General features: G+C 40.5%; 1 protein-coding gene across 5 annotated transcripts in view; it reads right to left on the bottom strand.

Moving 5' to 3' along the window:
- Positions 1–24,873, bottom strand: part of fermt1 (FERM domain containing kindlin 1) — a 211,495-nt gene that overhangs the window by 133,288 nt on the left and 53,334 nt on the right. For all 5 annotated transcript variants that reach the window (XM_087298803.1, XM_087298802.1, XM_087298801.1 and 2 more), the window contains 2 exons: positions 18,761–18,849; positions 1,523–1,761 (listed from right to left, as the gene is read on the bottom strand). The gene's annotated coding sequence lies outside the window, so the exon portion shown is untranslated. The remainder of the gene's footprint in view (positions 1–1,522; positions 1,762–18,760; positions 18,850–24,873) is intronic.

Here is a 24,873-nt window from a genome sequence, read left to right on the forward strand (position 1 = left end):
ATCAAATAGTGCTGCATGCTTCTCAAGCTCTATAGGAGTGTCTACAGTCAGAAGACAATCGACTGTGATATCATGTCATTTGTTTTTTGATTGTCAGGTTGCTGTAGGCATAGTTATAATAATATGTATACAATATAGTTATAATGATATATATACATGATCAAAATAGTGTTGCTTTCTCCGCTTCAGTGATGTCCAGCGGCAGAATAACAGCTCATTAATTCATGCTCGTGCAGAGGATGAGACGGACAAAAGTAATCAATGCATGCCATTCTTTTACTTATTTTCGTGTTGTCAGGTTCACAGTGCAAACAGCTCCCGGTAGGAATAACTCGAGTGAACATAAAACAAAGCCGATTAAAACTTTTTTGCTATGCTTGAGCTGCACAGCACAGCACACAGCGAGCTCACATAATCCAGCATGCGTGTCGCACTACACTACCCACAATACACTACGCTATGGACTACAACTCCCCTAAATATTCTATTTCCCCTCTCCTGAAACACTAGCGTGCAACTTAAACAAAATTAATAATAATAATAATTGTTTTACATTTGGTTTTGTAGTTCGGGTCTAAATAAATGTTTGTTGCCGTTTTTAATCGTTTAAGTTCATTTGATTGACTATATATAAATCAGTTGACATTATTAATGCATTTATTGGGTAAAATTGCTACTTTTTACTATCATTCATTGTGTTTTGGTCATTATCAATGCACTGTCACTTTAATTGAGCGTGAGCAGCGTGGCAAAAATAGACCCAGCGCCGAAACTATCGCTGCACTGCTGCTTCGGCGACGCTCACGCCTCGCTCTGACGCGCTGCTGCTGCGTGCGTTATGAAAGCTCTAACCCTTTTAACATGGACGCCGAAAAAACACATGCTGCTCACGCTCTGCTCACGCGCTTTTTACGCTTGTGGTGTAAAACAGCCGTAAGGCACAAGGCCGCAATGCATGCCTCCCACCAGCGCTGATATACAGGCATAACGCACTGCTACTCATGTAAAAGTGCTCATCTATTTTATTTAAGCTATAGAGTTTGAAATCTACTGGACAGCAAGACAGAACCAGGTCACTGGATGGCCAACTTTCCCATTAAGGTAGTCTCCAATGTTTCATTAATTGATTTACATATAATAAAATGATGTAATAAAGTAAAATGATGATATAATAAAAAATGTCTAAAATGAAAATCTTTATGTAAAAAATGCAGTCTGAGCTGAAGTTTTGTTTTCAGCTATACTTTAAAATACCTGACTGAAGATGCACCTTGGCAAGTAAAACAGTCAGTTTGTTTTAATGTATCAAACTTGGGAAAATTCAAGCATATGGCTTTACTAGCACCAGTCTAGGCATCGGCTGGGAGGGATTCAGTCTGGCAGGGAACAGTAATTTGATTCGTCTCACTGAGTGCAAACCACACCGAAAGTATCTGCAGTTCCTCCGACCAGATTCATGCAGCATCAGAATCCGATTTCCAGATTTCTGGCGGTCGGCGTTTGGAAACTATGCAGCACGTACCTTTGATGAGGGCAGCTGGGATACGACTGCTGGACTCGTGCCAGAGGGACGCTTAAAGTTCGGACAGGGTCTGCGGCGGATCCCGAGGCCTTTGTTATCCCACAGCGGCCCGCTAATTTGAGAGGAGGCTCACTACGCCTTTCTGTGAAGCGTCCGTTCGATGACGTCCAGCACACTTGGAAACGGAGCGTCTGTGGAGCAGCTCAAAACACATCAAACAGCCACGCATCCACATGTTGCTGAAAGAGGAAAGAAACACACAGAAATGACTTTTCCAGAGTGACCGACAAACCCAGAAATGATGGGTCTAATTCTTGAGTCTCTTTAAAGGACACATTATTCTATTACATTATTAGATTTTATTGTGTGTGTGTGTGTGTGTGTGTGTGCGCGTGGGGAGGGAGGGGAGGGGGGTGTTTTTTTGGAAAGCAGGGTGGGATCGAGGCCCAATGTGTGTCTATGAAGGCCGGCCCAGCTCAATGTTAGGAAATGACTCAGTTTGTATTTATGAAGCCTTCTGTTTGTTTGTGCTTTTTCCACTTGGGCTCCTGGAAAAGCAGATTATTTGCACATCAACTGGTTAACCCGCTACAAAATCTTCAAGATGGATTCATTGCTGCAGGCCACGGCTGAACAGAGCCAAGGATTTTCTTGCTTTGCTTGAGCTGACCAGAAGTGACACTGGAAAATCTCGTTGCCACCTGTGTTTTCCCTCAGAAACCCTTGAAAACAGTTAGTGTTTGCTAAAGCGAGCATCGCTGCTATTAAAGTTAAGGAAATTGACAAATACTTTCTCCACAACTTGATGTACGATAATACATATTCAATATCCAAACTAATCAAAGGCTCTTTTGATTTGTGATAGTAATCCAGAACCTGGCAACCACAACACCCTAGCAACTTGATGGCAATGCGGCACAAACTATCGAAAAAACTCCTAGCAACTACCCATAACACAACCCAAGAGCTAAATAAAATTCTGAATACCTAAACAACAACAAAGCAGCACCTTAGCAACTAATCTATGACACCATAGCAACTTGAGGGCAATGCAACCTAAACTAATTAAGAATGCTCTAGCAACTGCAGAGCAACATCCTGGCAACCACCCATAACACAACCTAACTATATACAACTCTGGACACCTAAACAACAACATAGCAACACCCTAGTAACTAATCTTTAACTCCTTAGCAACTTGATGGCAATGCAGCACACACTATCTAAAGAAACACTCTAACAACTCCAGGATAACATCCTTGCAACCACCCATAGCACAACCTAATAACTATAAATCATTCTGAACACCTAAACAACATAGCAACACCGTGGCAACTAACCAATAACTCCTTAGCAACTGGATGGCAATGCAGCTCAAACTAATTAATAACACTCTAGCAACTGCAGAACAACATCCAAGCAACCGCATATAAACCAACCTAACAACTATACAGAATTCTGAACACCTAAAAAACATAGCAACACCCTGGCAACTACAGTATAACACCTTTGCAACTGGATGGCAATACAGCACAAACAAATTAAGAATATTCTAGCAACTGCAGAGCAACATCCTAGCAACCACCCATAACACAACCTAACAACCATATAGCATTCTGAACAACAACATAGCAACACCCTGGCAACTAATCTATAACACCTTAGCAACTGGATGGTAATGCAGCACACACTATCTAAAAAGATCTAGCAACTCCAGAATAACATCCTAACAGCCACCCATAACACTCCCTAACAACTAAATAGATTTCCGAACATCTAAACGCAACATAGCAACACCCTAGCAACTAATCCATAACACCTTAGCAACTTGATGGCAATGCAGCACAGACTATCTTAAACAAAATCTAGCAACTCCAGAATAACATTCTGGCAACCACCCATAACACACCCTAACAACTATATAGAATTCTGAACACCTAGACAACAACATAGCAACACCCTGGCAACTAATCTACCACAACTTAACAACTTGATGGCAAAGCAGCACACACTATCTAAAAAAATAACTCTAGGATAACATCCTGGCAACCACCCATAGCACAACCTAACAACTAAATATATATCAGAATACCTAAACAACAACATAGCAACACCCTAGCAACTAATCTATAACACCTTAGCAACTGGATGGCAATGCAGCAAAAACCAACTAGGAATACTCTGCAACTGTAGAGCAAGATCCAAGCAACCACCCATAACACAACCTAACAAATACATAGCACACTTATAACACCTTAACGACAACACAGCAACACCCTAGCAACCACAACCAACACCCAAACATTATATTACATAGTGTGACCAACACTAACGCAGATGGCCACACTGGAAATTAGCTGAGGATTACTGTCAGCCACTGCACAACATCATTGCACCTGCTGCAGATTTGGTACTGCAGCAAAGTTTCTGGATTATTACGCCAGAGTATAGTTCCCAGCCATCTTAGACTAGTATAAAGGTGGCCAGCTAGTGCGTGTTGTGCAGGTAAACCTCACTCCTCTGACCTCTAAAAGGTGCTCTAGCGACAGATGCTAAAAGCTATGTCAATCTAGGAAATTTACTGACACTCTTTGGTCATTTTTGAATAAGATGCTATTGGTCTAATCCGATTCAATGAACTATGCTAAGCTAAGATAAAAGTGCCAGACCCGGAGATCGGCTGAATGGATTAAAAAATGTTGAAACTCAACTGTTAAGACTCTAGGGGAGTTGTAAAATGAGCCTATTTTGAAAACAGTAGACGGTTCCTTTAATTTTTTCCAGAGCTGTATATGTTTGTTTTTCAGAAAGCGCACTTAAAATGCTACTAAGATAGTTTTTATAGGTCCCCAAACCCATGCACCATTTGTTATGCACACTAATCACCATGGCATCCACTCAGAATAGAGTCATTTTGCTTTGCACCAACACACAAACCCACAAGCAAACACATGACAACACACACAGACACATGCGCGTACATACACCCACAGAACAGGTGCCTTTACCCCGAGTGAGTCAGAACCCTCTCCTGGCCTCATGTCAGATCCACTGTTTGCTCTGATTCAGGGCCAGCAAACCACGACTCATACCTTGAACTATTTGTTGTTGGGACACGGGCCTCTTTCCCCCCTCACAGTAAACCGCATCGCTCACTCTCCCCGGAGACTCTTGAGTAGTAAACTTTGGTCATTTTTTTCTTGACATTTATTGGCTGATGGTAACCATGGCAGTGCAGCGACTTTGGTGTATGAAAGCATTTTGATGTTTCTCATAAAAGCTTTGCGTGGAGGATGTTTCAGTTTGGAACACTCTAGCGAGCAAGCATGTAAACAGATGGTCAGAGGAGATATTTGGGGTGTTTGTTTCTGAAGGGCAGCTGTAGCGCAGCGCTGAACGCAGTTGGTGGTCTATCTGTTCTCTATCTTTACAACAATTCTGGTGATGCGTGCACTTAGGTGAAGCCCTGTTTGGATGGCTTGACTAATGGACAAGTTCAAGAGAATCTCACGAAGGTCACTTTATACGTCCCAAAACCAAGAGAAAATAGATTTGTATGAAGAGTTTGGCATTAAAGTATTGAAATAATTAGTATGTAATAGATACTTTTATTCAGAAAGGATATAGAATTCAGTAACCCTCGTTTTTACAGACGCTGTTGGACGTTAAATGAACTGTAGCTAGCAACTTTTTGCTTGTACACGAACTCGCATAACATAACAATAACATAACATTCAATATTCGTCAAAAGTGTTGAGTAAAGTTACTTTTAAATGTAATATATAACAATCTTTAGTCACTTTTTTTTTAAAGTAACTAGTTACTTTGTTTTTAACCCAGGCTTATTCTGAATATGTACCCCTATATACAATTCTGGAGAGTGTGAAATACATCCCAGGAGCTACTTTTTTCTTGCATGTTTTGTTTTCATGAATCCACCAAAGGCCGCTGTGTATGCATTTTCAGATCTTAAATTTCTTGCGCAAGTGACATTCGTACCTGCTCTTCTCATGTAAATCCACTGAGGCTGCTGTCGACTGACTAACCGACTGATGTATGCAGTGAGCCACAGGTCAAACTGGTTACAGTAGAAAAGCAGTCGATATGAAGGTAAGCAGTCGTTTATTTTAAAGACGAAATGCAGCTCTGGCTACATTATTCACGCTCTCCAGAAATGTATACAGAGGTACAATGAGCCTGTGTTGTTAGTTTTTAAGAAAAGTAATGTGAAAGTGTGTTATTTATTTATTTATTTATTTTTAAAAACACTCACAAAGCATCCTAATTGTAAAAAAGGTGCAGCGAGACTTCAGTGTAGAAGCCTAAAACAGAAAATACCTCGGAAGACGAGTAGAGATATACAGTGGGAGCAGAAAGCAAGTTTTAATTAGAACAATTTTTAAAATGATATATTTATCATTATCCTTATAGTCATCATGTTAGTTTTATCATCTTTTGAGAGTGATATTAAAATGAATATGTAAATACCCACTGTAGCCTTTCTTCTCAATTACAACAAAGATGACAGTGAGAAAACAGCAGTTCAGAAAGCATCTGATATCATCCTGTAGATCTGCACAAACTTGCATTTAGCAGTTTACTGGCATCATGTTGACCCGAGCAAATTAAAATTATACTATTATGATTTTCAAATCCCATTTGCGACTGATATTTGAGACTACTCATATAACTGCATTGCATATAAATATTACAGTACAGAACGGCCCTTTTTGCATTACCTTGAACATTATAAGCTATTATCATTCTTTCATTTTCTTTTCAGCTTAGTCCCTTTACTAATCTGGGGTCGCCACAGCGGAATGAACCGCCAACTTATCCAGCATATGTTTAATACAGCAGATGCCCCTCCAGCTGCAGCCCATCACTGAGAAACATCCATACACACTCATTCACACACAAACTATGGTCAGTTAAGCTTACCCAATTCACCTATAGTGCATGTCTTTGGACTGTGGGGGAAACCGGAACACCCAGAGGAAACCCGCGCAAACACAGGGAGAGCATGCAAACTTCACACAGAAATGCCAACTGACCCAGCCGAAGCTCAAACCAGCAACTGCTGTGAGGCAACTGTGCTACCCACTGTGCCGCCATAAGCTACTATCTTTAAGTAAATAATGAAAAATGCATCTTTAGCATCTCTAAGTATCTTCAGGCAAAATTCATTCCTTTTTTTATTTTAGGGTGGAATATGATCTGGACACTTCCTGAATGTCTTTTCCCTGCAATTCTCAATTCCTCTCAGGCATTTTGGCAAGACGACTACACCTCATGCCAAGTAACAGGTACCTTCTATCTCAACAGGAATGCAAGAACGCAACCGATTCCAGATGACTGAAAACATTCATGAAGTGTTTACAAACTGAAAACACGTTAATAATCCACCTGCAAATGCTAAAGCTTGACGGATTACAAGATTACTTCAGTAATCCTATAGTTCACTATACACTTGCAATTCCAAATCCATCACAGATGTTAGTATCCTGAAGCTCCCCAAGCTCCACATGGCATTGATCTTTCCCATTAAGTTCTCCTCCGGCTCCAAACCCAGCTGATTCGGTGGCTTCAGAAACGCTGATATACAATATGCCACATTGTCCGAAAAAAAATGTTTTTGAAGACTTTTTTTTGGGATACATCTGCTCCGGTTTTACGCCGCAGACGAGTTACGCTCAAGGACTGTCTCAATGTCATGTTGATTCTTTCTCAAAAGTAAACGCATTCAGTGTATACTCGGGCTAATCAGGCTAGTTTGTGTTTTAAAAAAAGGACACACACGCACACACACCTCGCTGTTGGTGGCCTGAATGCAAAGCCTAGTTTTGAACCTGCTGCTTAGAATGGATTAACGTGGGGTTGAAGCCAGCTGTAGGGCCTTGGAGCCGTCCGAGGGTGGGTGAGGTTTGCTACCCTGGGTGGTATGGCGTTAATTCCCTCCTCACACGTTTCCCATTAGCATAACAGGCTACATATGAAACACAAGGCAATGCTGGTCAGGGACACGAGGCTTCCCAGCCCAGCCTGATTCATGGCTCCAGTCAGTGTCGATCAGTTTGAGGCCAGCTTCACCATGCACTTCAGAGAATGAGTAATGTCATGCCATACCAACCAATTAGCCTGACGCTTCTTGCTCGGACGTCATCTGGAAGTTTAGTGGAGGGAAATGAGTAGCTTGAGCAGTAAATACTATCTTTACTGGCCATCTATGAGAAGCGAGTGACAGTAAAAAGGTTTTGCATCCATTTGGTATTGAGTTCATGTCTTCAATTAGCACTTGGCCTAAATTAAAATGTAATCTGTATATATTTGAACAGCATCAACATTAAAAGTTTGGATTTCACAGTAAGTACTTTCAAAGATCTGTAAAAAAATATATATATATATATCTTTAGTTATTTTTAGTTAGCTGGATTTGCTTATCAATTTCGTGCTGTAAATTTTAAATACTTCATGTTTTCAGACCTTAAAGGCACAGTAATTGATTTTCACCATTAGAGGGCGTGTATTCACAACAAACAAAGGCATAATTAGATGATAGAGTGACTTACATATATTGTGCCTTTAATTCGTTGGGGGAAATATGTATGTAAATAAATATACACTCACAATCATTTTTATGTTCAACCATCTCTAGGGTTTACAGAGAATGGTCTGAAAAAGAAAAAATTTCCAGTAAGCAGCAATTCTGTGGGCGCAAATACCTTGTTGATGCCAGAGGTCAAAGGAGAATGGAGGACTGGTTTGAGTTAACAGAAAGGCAATAGTAACTCAAATAAAAACTTGTTACAACCAAGGTCTGCAGAAAAGCATCTCTGAACACACAACACGTCCAAACATGAGGCAGATGGGCTACAGCAGCAGAAGACCACACTAGGCGTCACTCCTGACAGCAAAGAACAGGAAACTGACACTACAATTCACACAGGCTCACCAAAATTGGACAATAAAAGATTGGAAAAACGTTGCCTAGTCTGATTTCTGCTGTGACATTCGGATGATAGGGTCAGAATTTGGTGTCAACAACATGAAAGCAAGGATCCTGCCTTTTATTAACGGTTCAGGCTGGTGGTGGTGGTGTAATAGTGTGGGGAATATTTTCTTGGCACACTTTGGGCCCATTAGTACCAATTGAGCATTGTATCAACACCACTCCCTAAATATTGTTGCTGACCATGTCCATCCCTTTATGACCACAGTGTTCCCATCTTCTGATCGCTACTTCCAGCAGGATAACACTCCATGTCATAAAGCATGAATAATCTCAGACTGATTTTTTGAATAGCCAATGTAGCAGACTTCAAATGGACTTCCCTCTCAAACACGGTCACACACACAGATGAGGTGGAGAAACACTGATTTATTCCCTTAACAAAACAGTGAGGCACAGTCAGTATAGTTTAACACTGGAAACCCTCTCAATCCTCTGCTTCACCATCTGCGTGCACCACGCGACTGAGCAGGCACACAGAGAAATATGTATTTTACTATTTTAAACATTTAAATGCCAATAAAAACAAAATCACATAAATTGCATAATATAAATAAAATATGTAACATTAAATAACTGTTAATTGTAAATTGCATTAATTTTCTTTTGATCACTGATAAAATAAAACCCTTTTTGTTTGCATTAATTAAATTATTAGTTGAAAATCTGCCATGACACAATTAAATGACACCATTACTGTAATTTAAACTGATTTACATATTTGAATCCTTAAAATAACAAGCCAATAACCAAAACAACATACCTTAACAAAACAGTGAGGCACAGTCAGTATAGTTTAACACTGGAAACCCTCTCAATCCTACATGAAAAATACACGTGCAAATGAAAACTCTAAAATCACAATAAACACACCATTTAAAGTAAAATATACTCATCACAACAATACACATTACAACAGAAACCCTAAACAGCATTTTAGTGTCAAAATAAAATAATTGTGACTGCAAAGGGATAATAATTGTAGGATTAGAGGAGAGCGAAAATTACCTCTGCTTCACCATCTGCGTGCACCACGCGACTGAGCGCGGGCACACAGAGGGAAGCTTTAACTTTCACCCGGTGTTACACTATTTACAGCCCCACCTACAACAAACATAGGAACTCTTGAAGTGAATAAAACAAAACATTAGATGCAAGTTTTGCTGAAGTTAACTATTACTTGCATATAAAAATAAATAAGTAAATAAATAAATCTCTTAAATGAATCGGCCACATACTCCCCCCTTAACTTCACAAAACTTGTACTACCACACTTTAATTCAATAAGGAAGCAATTAAGTCAAATAATTTCTGACAATTTACACCACTTAGTCATGCAACATACTTGTTACCCGAACCTCCCGGGAGAAAGAACAAATGAAAGTTGATCAGGCTTCCAGATATTCCCTTGCTAAAGAAGTGCCTCTTACACTACTCAACTTGACTACTGTGTTATTTTGCTTGCCTATATTCCTATGACTTGGCCGAATATCCTAACTTCTTAAAATAAAAGTGACTTGGTAACCCCTACGACAGCGTTGTGATTTACTCTCTGTGTCATGTTTTGAATCAGTCTGTTCACAGGTCTAACTAACCTACCAGCCCGTGTTCGTACCTGGGTTACGATTTTAGACACATTAGGGGGCGCACTGGAAATGGACAGAGAACTGGTGGATCTTGGACAGGGCACTGCATCAACTCTGGGAACACTGAGTTCTTCTGTCAGAGTTGCTGGAACGGTATGAGAATTGACTCCAGTACTATCATTTTCACTCTCTTGGAGCTGGATGCTTGTTAATTTCCTTTGCTCACCAGAATCTACTGGATCCTCCTGATACCCTATGTCTGATCCTCCTCTCACTGAATCGTCTTTTGCAGGTAAGGAAGCCACCCACTCAACGATCCGCTCTGTTTCTACAGGATCATTCTGGGTTAAGCTTTCCATTAAGGTTCCATCTGATTGTTCTTGACTGGATAGTGAACCGTCACAAGACTCTCCTACTTCCACTTCAAGAGGCAAGAAATTGGCCTTCAGCATGAGATTACGGTGCACTACCTTTTCTCTACCCGTGTTGGTGTTTTTGATGCGAAAAGTGTGACATCTAGAGTCTTTTGAGATCACCACATAGGGTATAGATTCCCACTTATCAGCCAACTTCCTGCGGCCTCTTTCTCCCTTATTAGCCAACAACACTTGATCTCCTTCCTCAATGTCACAGCCTTTTGTCCCCTTGTTGTAGAGTTCTGCCTGTCGTTCCTGACTCGCTCTCGCATTTGCTTGGGCTAAGTTAAGAGCCTCCTTAAGATCATCCCTCATCTTTGCAATATAGCTGTCATAGTCCATAATGTCATCATCTCTTCCAATGCTGTGAAACATAACATCTACTGGCAGACGAGGTATCCTTCCATACATCAGGTAGAATGGTGCATATCCCGTGGATTCATGAGCGGTGCAATTATAAGCGAAGGTTAGCGTCTGTAACATCTGAGGCCATTTTTGCTTATCTCTCGGGGGCAATGCTCTTATCATACTGCCTAGTGTGCGATTAAAGCGCTCAGTAAGACCATTTCCCATAGGGTGATAGGCAGTCGTCCTCGACTTCTTGATGCCTGCAAACTGCAACAGCTCCTGGATCAACTCACTTTCAAAGTTTGCACCCTGATCGGCATGGATCCTCTCTGGGAACCCGTAGATGCAAAAATATCTGTCCCACAGTTGACGTGCTACCTGTCTGGCAGATTGGTTGCTACATGCAAAGGCATGAGCCATCTTAGTGAAATGATCTGTGACTACTAGTACATCTACAGTGCCACCCTTGCGATCTTCAGCACTCCAGAAGTCGATACACACTAGCTCCAGAGGCCTAGTTGTTCTCACACTCTCGAGCGGTGCCTTCGCTTCTGGCTCAGGCGTCTTGCTCACCACACAACGCTTACAGCACTTAACATGTTCTCTGACGTCTCGCTCCATTTGGACCCAGAAGAATCTTTCTCTAGCCAGGTAGAGTGTTCTGGATTGGCCTTGATGGCCAGCTTTGTCATGTATCCCTGTCAAGACTTGATCAGTCAGTGAAGTAGGAACAACATATTGCCATCGTTTCTTTCCTGTGAGCTGATCTTTACACACACGGTACAGAATCCCGTCGAGGAGCTTTAGTTTTTCCCACTGTTTAAGAGTCTTCAGAACCCTTGGCGCCTCTTTTGTCCTCTCACGTCTTGATGGCCTTCTGCCACGAGTGACATAAGAAAGAACTCTGGCCAAGACAGGGTCTGCTAACTGTTTATTCTGAAGCTCTCCCAGTGTAAACATTGGTAATGTGTCCTGACCTGCTGGGACCAAGTTGTGTACGTCCTGAATGAGCCAGTGATGCACTTTATCCTTTGGTCCTGCACTCCACTCTGCCCGACTATCCAGTATGGCTGACACTTCATCCGAAGAAAGCAAGCATTGGGGTTCAGCAGACTGACACTGAGCACTAATGCGAAATGCATGTTGGACAACATCTTTCTTAAACTGCTCCGCCTGCTCCATCAGGGTCTCATACGGTTCAGACACAAGTCTCTGACTTATGCGTCCCTGAACAAAAGGTTGCCGACTCATTGCGTCTGCCACTACGTTCTTGCTCCCTGGGATGTACTGAATGCTGAAATTATATGGTGCTAACTTAGCAACCCATCTCTGCTCACACGCGTCAAGCTTTGGCTTCGTTAAGATGTAGGTTAACGGGTTGTTGTCTGTCCATACTGCAAAAGAATGACCTTTCAACCAATGGCTGAACTTTTCACAGATGGACCACTTTAGAGCCAAAAACTCTAAACGGTGAGCGGGATAATTGCTTTGGGCACGTGTGAGGGCCTTGCTGGCAAATGCCGCAGGACGGGCTCTAGTCTCACCTTCAGGGATCTGAGAAAGTACTGCGCCTAATCCATCCAGCGAAGCATCCGTTGATAGAATGAATGGACGATTGAAATCTGGGTGTGCAAGCACCACTGTTTCTAGGAGAGCGGACTTCAGCATATTAAAAGAGTCACGCTGTTCACTTTTCCAGTCGCTTGGGCTTAGCTTCCTCCAATGAGACAATTTTGCTCCGTTGTTCCTTTGTCCCTTTGGCGCGGCAGTCAATGCAAATAAAGGCTTGGCTATACTAGAGCAGTTCTGTATGAATCGCTGATAGAACATAACCATTCCAAGAAAAGCTCTTATCTTTTTCTGAGATGGTGTGACCCCATCTTCCAGCATGAGATCTCTCTCATCCATCGCAGCAATAGCCTGAACTTTATCAGGGTCAGCTGATACTCCTTTTTGGTCTATCACGTGACCTAGAAACCGCACACTCCGACGTAACAAGTGACATTTTTTTGGAGCAAGCTTCAAGCCATGAGCCCTCAATCGAATAAACACCAACTCAAGCCTCTTCAGTGCTTCACTCTCGTTCGGCGCAAATACTAAAAGGTCATCCAGATAACATAGTAAAGTCAGGAAGTTCTGGTCTCCAAATACATGCATCATGAGTCGCATAAAACTTGCAGGACTGTTGCACAAACCCTGAGGAAGTCTGTTAAACTCATAAAGCCCCATAGGCGTTGTAAAAGCAGTAAATCTTTTGTCTTCTTCTGCCATCTCTATGTTATAGAATCCCGAAGTGAGATCCATGGCACTGAAAATGGCGTTTCCACCCAGCGCAGCTAGACAGTCTGCCTGGTGTGGCAAGGGATGAGCATCCTTAGTAGTGCGGGCATTCAACCATCGATAGTCGACACATATGCGCAGATCTCCACTTTTCTTCCAGACAAGCACCAATGGGGAGGCCCATTCGCTAGAGGATTTACGAATGATCTCAAGCTCCTCCATTTCTGAAAGAACATGTCTGAGCTTATGATAGTGCGCTGGTGGCACTCGTCTATAAGGAAGCCTAAAGGGTCGATTGTCAACTAGATGTATACGATGGTAGAAACCATTCGCCTTGCCACAATCCAACTTGTTTTTTGAGAACACGTCTTCATACTTGCAGATCAGCTGCACAAGCTTTTCCTTCCAATACTGGGACACTTCGCATGCCTCTATGTTGAGGTCACCTAGGCCAAACGAGTCAAGTCTGTTGGGAGATCTTGAGTCAGAAGACGTGGCATTGTCATCCATGCAAATGGTAACTTGACTGGAGGATATCAGCTCATGACTGGCTGGCAATTGGGGGCTCAAGTCCAGGTCCTCGAGGGCTATACAAGGGGATACGTCTGCCAGTTTTGCATTCCTCCGTAATGTCACAGGCTTGTCACTAGCATTTAGAACTTTGACTGGCACCCATCCATCACTACTCATTGATGCCACAACACGGCCAATAACAACATTCTTGCTTGAGTGTGATTTAGCAGGCTCAACGAGAACGGCACTTCCTTCTGAGATAGGCACATTGGCAGGTAACTTGGCCCATACAAGGTGCTCTCGCTGGGGACACAACACTACAGCTTGGGTAAGTTTAGCTGTCCCTACTTTAGTAGGCATTTCAGTTCCTTTCCATCTGTGGAGGCCAGACAACATGTTCAAGAACTGTGCGATATCATCATTTCCTGAACTTTCTGGATGACTCAGAACATGCCAATAGCCCTGCACATTTTTCATCTGGCTAACAATGTATTTGATGACATTAGTACCCAGGATCATTTCATCTCGCTGACCAGGGACAACTAACATTGGAACATTGACCACATATCCATACACTTCTATCTCGAGGTGACAAATACTTTCAGGCTGAACGTTGACTCCACCACAACCGACAAGGATGATATCTGGTCTTTTCTCACTTGATGTAAGAACAACCCCTGCACTCTTTAACTTGCACTCAGCTTCCTTGTTTATGGTACAGGCCATAGACCCACTATCAAGAAGTGCACGTAATGTAAAGTTTGCTCCTACAATAGAGACATCGGTGTAAAACAGACTGTCAGCTTTTTCCAACTTCATCACATTTTGAAAAAGTACATTTTTATCAGGGGTTGCCTTACAGCTTTCCTCAAATATCTGAAGTTCATCCTTGTCAATGAGGGTTTCATTCTCCATGCTCACATTGTCCCCTCTCCAATGCGAGCATACTCGTTTCCCTGAGAGTGTGAGGTACCAGTTGGCTGCGGGGTTGCTTCCACCACATTAGGACAGTCTCTACGCTGATGTCCGACCCTCAAACAGTTTAGACACCGCCTCTCTCGCATGCAATGTGAACGGGTGGAATGTGCTGGATCTCCACAAACACGACAAGAGGAAAAGCGAGCCCTATGTGTCTGAAAGGACCCTGGAGAGTTATGTGCGGGCTGGCTGGTTCGTTCCAACACTCTCTCCAGCATGTTGAGGACACGTTCCAATGCTTCAGAATTAGACTGGGACACTTTAGCTTCAGAATGACTACTGGGGGTGCACGCTGTAGCATTAGCAGCAGTTAATTCACTTTCTTTTACTTCCTCTAAAACAGGAACTGCCTTAGCTGTAGATACATGGAGGGTGTGGGGCTTGACTGTATTGGGGATTCTACGACATTGGTTTTCTCTCTGATGTTCATCAATAGCTTCCTGGATTTCCTCAATAGACCATTTGCTCATAGGTTTGCATTTGAACACACTAGATAGCTCAGGGTCAGGACAGTTTCGTATGAACATCATGGCCACTTCTGCATTCATGTTTTCCATGTTACTGCCACTGCGCTGTAAATGACTGTTAGCCCGCTCTGCTGCAGAATTTAATCTCACCCAGTAATCTACAGGGCTCTCCTTAAATTTAGGCTGAGTGGCGTAGAAATCTGCCAGTGGCAAAAGGGACACAGGGTGGTCGCTAAAGTAGTGTCTTAGCATATCATAGATTTTCTCAACACTAACTGAACCAGTGCTTTTAAGCCCTACTTTAATAATATTTTTGGCTCTTCCAAGGAGATGACTTTGGATAGTGCTTGCTTTCTCTGCTTCAGGGCAGCTACTCTTCTGCAGATACAACTCCATTACATCTATCCACTCATTGACAGTGTACTTGTCACTCTCATCACCCTTAAACATTGGTGGTTCTTTAATGTCTGATCTCACTATAAAACTAACCTTAGAAGTTTCGAGTGAAGGTTGCCCTAACTGTGTTGTAGTTGTGGGTGTTGTGTTAGCGACATTTTGGCTAGCTAACAAGCGACCGGCTATGGATTCACCAATCTGACTACCCAGCTCTCCTATCAGATCTATTAATTGCTGAGTGACATTGTTGTTACTGTCAGAAGGGGTTGAACATGCTGGCTGCGCTAAATCAGGACACGGGCTCACCTCTGGTAACGAAACTGAACTGGGAAATAACAATTTTGGTGTGGCTCCTGTATTCCCTTCAACTCTGTACAAACCTCTACCCCTCCCACCTAATGGTGTGAATAAATCCGATGTATTTTGTCCCTTTTCAGCCATTATTAATGATACCACAAACTGAATTATGAGTTACTATTACAACTTAAACTTGAGAATATGTAAACCCAAAATAACCAAATGTACAAAATCTCAAATCAGAATATAGCATTAAATGAAAAATCAAGTCACCAAATAAATGTTAATGTCCAATGTATGCTGATGTCCAAAATGTGTATGTGTAAAATGTGTGTAATTGTGTATAGTTCGTTGTAGACGAATAACGACGTATGTGTGTGCGAATGTCCAATGGGAATCACTTGAATATCTGCTGCGTAGATCCTTGTCACACGGTACAGCACCAGGACGTCTCAGCACACTGCTTGACCCCGGCGATCGGCTGCGGCTGACCAATGGATCCGGGTCACGGCACCAGTTAGATGTAGCAGACTTCAAATGGACTTCCCTCTCAAACACGGTCACACACACAGATGAGGTGGAGAAACACTGATTTATTCCCTTAACAAAACAGTGAGGCACAGTCAGTATAGTTTAACACTGGAAACCCTCTCAATCCTCTGCTTCACCATCTGCGTGCACCACGCGACTGAGCAGGCACACAGAGAAATATGTATTTTACTATTTTAAACATTTAAATGCCAATAAAAACAAAATCACATAAATTGCATAATATAAATAAAATATGTAACATTAAATAACTGTTAATTGTAAATTGCATTAATTTTCTTTTGATCACTGATAAAATAAAACCCTTTTTGTTTGCATTAATTAAATTATTAGTTGAAAATCTGCCATGACACAATTAAATGACACCATTACTGTAATTTAAACTGATTTACATATTTGAATCCTTAAAATAACAAGCCAATAACCAAAACAACATACCTTAACAAAACAGTGAGGCACAGTCAGTATAGTTTAACACTGGAAACCCTCTCAATCCTACATGAAAAATACACGTGCAAATGAAAACTCTAAAATCACAATAAACACACCATTTAAAGTAAAATATACTCATCACAACAATACACATTACAACAGAAACCCTAAACAGCATTTTAGTGTCAAAATAAAATAATTGTGACTGCAAAGGGATAATAATTGTAGGATTAGAGGAGAGCGAAAATTACCTCTGCTTCACCATCTGCGTGCACCACGCGACTGAGCGCGGGCACACAGAGGGAAGCTTTAACTTTCACCCGGTGTTACACTATTTACAGCCCCACCTACAACAAACATAGGAACTCTTGAAGTGAATAAAACAAAACATTAGATGCAAGTTTTGCTGAAGTTAACTATTACTTGCATATAAAAATAAATAAGTAAATAAATAAATCTCTTAAATGAATCGGCCACACCAATGACTGTACTCAAATGGCCTCCACAGTCACCATTGCTCGATCCAATAGAGCATATTTGGGATGTCACAAATCTGCAGCAACTGCATGTTGACATGCTATCATGTCAATATAGATCAAAATCTCTAAGGAATACTACCAGTGTCTTGTTGAATCTATGCCACAAATGATTAAGGTAGTTCTGAAGGCAAAAGGGGGTCCAACCCGGTACAAGTAAGGTGTACCTAATAAAGTGGCCGGTGTATGTATGTATATATATATATATATATATATATATATATATATATATATATATATATATATATATATTTGTTATAAATATATAAAACGGAATAGTTTACCCCCCAAAAATGAGTTTCTTCTGTTGGACACAAATATATATATATATATATATATATATATATATATATATATATATATATATATATATATATATATATATATATATATATATATATATATATATTTATATATATATATGTGTGTGTGTGTGTTGAAGAAAGCTAAAAGCTGGTAACCTTTGACATCCATAACAGTAAAGACAAAAATGACGGAAGCCGATTGTTACAGGTTTCCAACATTTTTTGAATGATCTGCTTTTGTGTTAAACAGAAACTCAAAGCAAAGGGTAAGTAAATCATGACACTTTTTGATTTTTAGGGTGAATTATGCGTTTAATGGAAATGTAAAATAGTATTAACAGTCAAATGTTGAATGTGATCTGTGTTTTAGTACAGCACAGGAAAGTGTTAATACCTTGTTTTGGTGTCCTCTCTCATTTTTAATTAATTAAACACACTTGAACATGAGAGTTTACATGATTTTAAAGCAATCTGTCCCAACTACCTCTGGAAAAGTGGACAAGCTTAAATGTTCTAGACCCCATTTACACCTGTATTTACTGTTATCCACTTCTGGCTAGATTGACAAAGTGCATCCTTATACCTCATCTAAAAGGCTTATGCAGTGTATTAAAGGGATAGTTCACCCATAATTTGAATTTTCCTCAGCATTTCCTCAAGTGCTTCTAAACATTTTATGAACTTTTTTCACAAAACAAGATATTCTGATTGAAAAAGCAGCCACTGACATACATATGAGGAACAAAAACACTGTGGAAATCACATTTTTCCAACATCCTTTAGTATATCTTCGTTTATGTTCAAAAGAAGAGAGAAACTCAAACAGACTTTTCATTTTTAGGTGAACTATTCCTTTAAGTTCATTACTTTTCATGGTAAAACTGTGTAATACCTAATGGATGCAAACTATACATGCAATTTAAATCTTAAACGCAGTCCTAAATCTGTTGTAGGGAGTGTTTAATGCATGCCATCTCTTTATTTGGCTTAAGCTCTTAAAATTTTTGTATGCTTTTTGTGACCGCCTCTTACATTACATGTGGCTGCGATGAGGTAGACTTCAACCGTATGTGTGTGTGTGTGTGTTTGTGTACAGAGGAGATGGATTGCCTTCTGCCTGCCTCACCTCAGCTCACTTCCTGTGAGTCACTTCCTGTCCCAGGCCCAGAATCCTGCTGTCCTCTGGCTGATGTCATGGCAGCTTTCCACTCCAGCCTATGGAACATAAACATCTGGCCATAAGATCATAAAGAGGAGACGAGTGCCAGCGCTGTGCTTCAGCCCACCCCCGTCAGTGACTGCATCTTAGAACATTATACAGTCAAAAACTGATTTATTACTAACACTAAAGCACTTTGCGCGTGCAATACAGCACATCGTCATCGTTTGCGTGCTGGTTTTGCTTCAAACGCTGTAAATATGCATGCTTAAATATAAAGCTTTTGTTATTGGCAATGAGAAATGCACTAATGGTTCTTTATATGCACATATAGTTGTGACGTTTGGAATACTGTTAACGGATACTGTTTGGATATGGATACTCGATTTGAATTGAGAATACTCTCAATAGTTGTTTATAGTTATGGTGGCTCAGTGTGTCACCTCAGCAAGAAGGTCGCTGGATCGAGTCCCGGCTGGGCCAGCTGGCATTTCTGTGAGAAGTTTGGATGTTCTCTCTGTGTTCGTGTGTGTTTCCTCTGGGTGCTTTGGTTTAGTTACGCGTTATAGGTGAACTGGGTAAAACAATAATAATAATAATAATAATAATAAAAATTGGCCGTAGTGTACAAGTGTGAATGTGAGAGTGTTTGGGTGTTTCCCAGTACAGGGTTGCGGCTGAAAGCATATGGAAAACATATGCCAGAATAGTTGGTGGTTCATTCATTCATTTTCTTGTCGGCTTAGTCCCTTTATTAATCCGGGGTCGCCACAGCGGAATGAACCGCCAACTTATCCAACAAGTTGTTACGCAGCGGATGCCCTTCCAGCCACAACCCATCTCTGGGAAACATCCAGACACACATTCACACACACACACACTCATACACTACGGACAATTTAGCCTACCCAATTCACCTGTACCGCATGTCTTTGGACTGTGGGGGAAACCGGAGCACCCAGAGGAAACCCACGCAAAGGCAGGGAGAACATGCGAACTACACACAGAAACGCCAACTGAGGCGAGGTTCGAAAAAGCAACCCAGCGACGTTCTTGCTGTGAGGCGGCAGCACTACTTACTGCACCACTGCCTCGCCCTAGTTGATTCCTCTGATAAATAAGGGACTAAACTGAAAGAAAAAAAAAGAATGAATGTTTATAGTTATATCTAGGCCCACACTGAATTTGCCCGTGCAGAAATCTGCAGATTTTTAGCCCATCATTGAATCTATTTATTTACTTGTGTAAAGGTGTGTACATTTATATTTATTCAGTTTTTTTATTCATGTCACTGATATTATTGTGATATAATAATAATAATTTTAAAACGTTCATATGATTTATTTACAATACAATTTGTAAAGTTATATTTTCTGTCGTTTAGTAGATATATTATATGAGAGACCTGCTTTGTTTGCCAAATAAGTGGATCTAGTTGGATTGCATTGTAAACATTAAATAAAATTTGAAAATGAATTATTTGTTGATTTCAAATATATAGTTTTAGTTATGATACTCCTAAAATCATTCTGGATACATGCACAGATTTCTTACAAAACTCTTTGCAGAAATAGCAAAACATGTCCACAGACTCTATCTGACACTAGTTATATCCCACATTAACGTGTGATAAATAGTAATATAATATAATAATTTAAAGTAGCAAATATATTATAATATATGCTTCCAATGTGCTGCAATAAAATTAAAACAGTCAAACAAAAGGCAAACAGTGAAAAAAGGAAAACAATAGCTATGTTTCCATCCATAAATGTGAATGAACTTTATGCACAAAACTAAATTATCACATAAAAGACGTGCGAATAAAGCAGCGTTTCCATCCAGCGACTCAAAGCGAACAAAATCGTCACTTTCTGATTAATTGGCACCAAATATCAACAGTAAAAACTGAATTTGCTGCAGTAGGAGAAGCTGTGTCAATCTTTTCTTCATCTAATGAATGACTTGCGCCTCAGAAGGCAATCCTGTCGCGCAGTGAATGATGCAGAGCACAAACGCTCTTGATTCTGGAGGTCATTAATAATATATTAACACTTATATTTAAATGGTAAGGCGTTTTAGAATGACCAAAACGTCAGTTCGGATGTTTTACAATGTGCTCAGCCTGATTGTTTGTCCATTTACACACATTTTCATCAGCACAATCTCTTAAAACAGAATCACATGACCTTTTTTTTAATGCGCATACTGAAATTTGTGCGGTAAAAGTGTTTCCATCGCAGTTTATGCACATCTTTTCTTATCGAATAAAGAGTTTATCCTACTCGGTTATGCGCATACGTTTTTTAATGCACATTTTCAAAATTTATGCACATCATACCGCTTCCATCAACCATCTTTTATGCGCATATGCAAAATGCGCATAACATTTACATTTACATTTAGTCATTTAGCAGACGCTTTTATCCAAAGCGACTTACAAATGAGGACAAGGAAGCAATTTACACAACTAAGAGCAACAATGAATAAGTGCTATAGGCAAGTTTCAGGTCTGTAAAGTCTAAGAAGGGGAGTATTAGTAGTATTAGTTGTTTTTTTTTTTGTTGTTTTTTGGGTACAGTTAGTGTGATATCCAGAGAGGCAATTGCAGATTAGGAAGTGAAGTGGAGACTAAATAGTTGAGTTTTTAGTCGTTTCTTGAAAGTAGCGAGTGACTCTGCTGTTCTGATGCAGTTAGGGAGTTCATTCCACCAACTGGGCAGATTGAGGGCGAGCGTTCGCGAAAGTGATTTCTTCCCTCTTTGGGATGGAACCACGAGGCGACGTTCATTCACAGAACGCAAGTTTCTGGAGGGCACATAGATCTGCAGAAGCGAGAGCAGATAAAAAGGAGCAAGGCCAGAAGTCACTTTGTAGGCAAACATCAGAGCTTTGAATTTGATGCGAGCAGCAACTGGCAGCCAGTGCAAACGGACTAGCAGCGGAGTGACATGTGCTCGTTTAGGTTCATTGAAGACCACTCGTGCTGCTGCATTCTGGAGCAGTTGAAGAGGCTTGATAGAGTTAGCTGGAAGCCCAGCTAGTAGAGAGTTGCAGTAATCCGGTTTGGAGAGAACAAGAGCTTGAACAAGGAGTTGAGCTGCATGTTCAGATAAGAAGGGTCGGATCTTTCTGATGTTATAGAGTGCGAATCTGCACGATCGAGCAGTTCTAGAAATGTGGTCAGAGAAGTTTAGTTGGTCATCAATCGTTACTCCAAGGCTTTTCACCATTTTGGATGCAGTAATGGTTGCCCCATCCATCTGGATTGAAAAGTTATGGTGTACAGTCGGGTTGGCAGAAACTACAAGCATTTCCGTTTTTGTGAGGTTCAGCTGAAGATGATGCATAAGAATAGGTGGATGGAAACATAGTTATTGATTCATTGATTAGTGGCTGGGATTTAGCAAGTCCACCTACTGTGGTTTAGCATCATGGTTTAGTAAAGGAATAAGCCTTAAAGAAACGACACATTTTTTTAAAGTAGCCTCATTTTACGAGTCCCTTAGAGTTAAATAGTTGAGTTTTAACATTTTTGAATTTATTTAGCTAATCTATGGGTCTGGCAGGAGAACTTTTAGCTAAGCTTAGCATAAGTGTTTTAATCAGATTAGACCATTGGCATATCACTTAAAAATTATCAGAGATTTGGTATTCAGATCAACCGGCACATGCTCCCTGAATAAACATAATAAGTCTCGATTACCTAGTTGGGGACTATTTTTAGGCATAGTGTAATATCTTATCTGCTGCTTTAGGTATGGCATCAAAATTCCTTGATTATTATGCCAGAATTAAAGTATAGTTCCAAGCCATCAACCTAGAAAATAACAAATTGTAATTTTCCATTGGTCTTAGTACACGATATAACTCTGGAAAGCCAAGCTTTAAACAGGAAAATTATCGAAGCTGTCATTACTAGGGGAGATGCTAATGGTCTAATACGATTCAATAATCTATGCTAAGCTAAGTGTTCACGCCAGACCTGGAGATTGGCTGAATGAACTCAAACATAGTAAAACTCAACTGTTTAGTTCTAAGAGTTACAAAAAAAGACAAAAAGTAAAAAGAAAATGGGCCTTAAACTTTTTAAAGCAGTTATTTTACTAAACCATGGTGTAAACCACAGTTTGTGGACTTGCTGAGTCCCAGACACTAATCAGTGAATCACTGTGTGCATTTTTTCTGACTGTTTAATTATGTTGTAGCACATCGTGAGCATATATTTGTACCATTTGTTTACTTTGGCATCTGATGCCAAGAGTGTTGAGACCGAGAAACTGTGATGCTTGATGTCAGACTTAAATGAATAGTTCACCCTTCAAAAATGTAAATTTCTTTACCATTTTCTCACTCTCAAATGGTTCTAAACTTTTATGAAACGGTTGAACACAAAACAAGATATTTCGAAGAATGTTGGAAAAAAATCAACTGCATTCTTCAGTATATCTTCCTTTGTGTTCACAGAAGAAAGAAACAAACAGGTATGAAACAAGTGCAGGATGAATAAATGATGACAGAATTTTCCTTTTTTGGGTAAACTGTCCCTTTAAACAGAGGGCAGTAAAAAGTGTTCTTTAAATTTTTAAAAAGTTTTTAAAAATTCAAAATGGAACTTTAAAAGTACTCAAAATGGATCTCGAAATCCTTCTTTGGAATCTCTTTGGAATCTTTTTCTTTTTCAAATTGGAGGCACTTGGTACTTTCCCTATTATTCTTGGCATACCTTCCTGATAAAGATGGCATAATTCATGGTAACGCTCAGACTCAACACCGCTGTGTCCTCGAGGAGGGCAGGAAATGCCGAAGAACCGTCGTCAGGCAGAGAGGAGGAAAGTATCTGAGGGTCAAAGGTTGGAGGTGAAAGCAAAAGGGCAATGGGCATATTTCAACATTCATCTCCCTCCTAATTCATCCTTTTGGTGCATCGCTTTTTTCGTGTCTCCCCTTTCATTCGGTTCCGCCCCATTTGTCCCCGTCGGCCGCCTGTCGACAGCGAGTGCAGCACTAATAGTCTGCTGTGGGAAAGTGAGTCTGAACAGCAGAATCTATCCGACAGAATGGATGAAAGATCACATATCTGTACACATGTGTGAGAGAATGGCACGGGAATGTTTGGTTGGGGCCAAGCACTGGCTGTTTTTTTTTTTCGGTCCCTCTTCAGCTCAAAAACATTCTTAAGTTTTTCTTGAGCCATCTTGTGTATGACTGTTTTATTGAGACTTGATGAACTTAGGAAACAACTAGCTCTTTATTTATCTTATCTCTGCCCTCATCTCACTCACTTTTTGCTTTATATATATATCTAACATTGCATATGGATTTTATCATTTATATAAAGCCAGCAACATCCTTTACACAGTTTCCTAACAAGCAGCTTAGATGCTTAATTATTATTAATTTTACTTCAGCTTAGTCTCTTATTTAATAGAGGTTGCCACAGTGGAATGAACCACCAACTATTCCCCCATATGTTTTAAGCAGCGGATGCCCTTCCACCCATAACCCAGTACTGGGTACCAGCCATACACTCTCACATTCACACCCATACACTCTCACATTCACACACATACACTCTCACATTCACACACATACACTCTCACATTCACACACACACACACACACACACACACACACACACACACACACACACACACACACAATGGCCAATTTAGTTTATTCAATTGATCTATAGCGCATTTCTTTGGACTATGAGGGAAACCGGAGCACCCGGAGAAGGTGAACACGAGAGGCCAACACTGGAAGAATATGCAAACTCCACACAAAAATTCCAAGACCCAGCCGGGTCTCAAACTAGCGACCTTCTTGCTGTGTGGCGACAGCTAACCACTGAGCCACCTTAATTATTATTATTAATATTTTTTGTTATTGTTATTAAAGTTGTAGTTCAGCCAAAAATGAAAATTCTGCCCATTTACTGGCCCTCCACTAGTTCCATGCTTTTTTCCTACTGTGGAATTTAATGGCTACCAACACCAGTTTGCAACATTAAACCGAATATCTTCTTTTGTGTTTTGTGGAAAAAGGAGACTTGTAAAGATAAGGAACCACATGAGGAA

Source organism: Danio rerio, chromosome 20 (assembly GCF_052040795.2).
Source record: "Danio rerio strain M-AB ecotype USA chromosome 20, GRCz13ab, whole genome shotgun sequence".
Lineage (NCBI taxonomy): Eukaryota > Metazoa > Chordata > Actinopteri > Cypriniformes > Danionidae > Danio > Danio rerio.